The sequence below is a fragment of the Urocampus carinirostris genome, chromosome 1 (assembly GCF_059441175.1).
Source record: "Urocampus carinirostris isolate Australia breed hairy pipefish chromosome 1, RoL_Ucar_1.0, whole genome shotgun sequence".
Taxonomy (NCBI): Eukaryota; Metazoa; Chordata; class Actinopteri; order Syngnathiformes; family Syngnathidae; genus Urocampus; species Urocampus carinirostris.
The window spans coordinates 53,962,295-53,962,837 of NC_142349.1; positions in this window are offsets into that span (position 1 = coordinate 53,962,295).

Below are 543 nucleotides of genomic sequence, written 5' to 3' on the forward strand. Positions count from 1 at the left end.
AAACTGCATAAGCACACAATTTGGATAATTTCCCGCCGCACAGCATGACAATGTGAAAAGTGTTGCCGCGGCGCAACGGTTGGAAAAACACTGGTCTGATGTATCACATCATCCATTATCTGCACCGCTTATAATCAGTAGGGTCGCGGGGGTACTGGAGCAGTGGGCAGGGGACACCCTGAACTGGTTGCCAGCCAGTCGCAGGGCACACGGGGACAGACAACTCACTCGCTCAGTCACAACTAGGGACAATTTGGACCGGCAAATTAACCTGACATGCATGTTTTTGGAATGTGGGAGAAAACCCGAGTGCCAGGAGGAAACCCACGCAAGCACGGAGAGAACATGCAAACTCCACACAGGAGGGTTCGATCTCATGACCTCTGAACTGTTCCACACTTGCGCTAACCGCTGCGCCGCCGTGCTGCCCGTGTACCATACCATTTCCTTTAATAATATTTCATGTATGTCGCATTTAATTACAAGGACGTAGTAATGGTGAATATCCAGCAGGGGTCGACAGAAATAAGAGGAAAAAGCAAA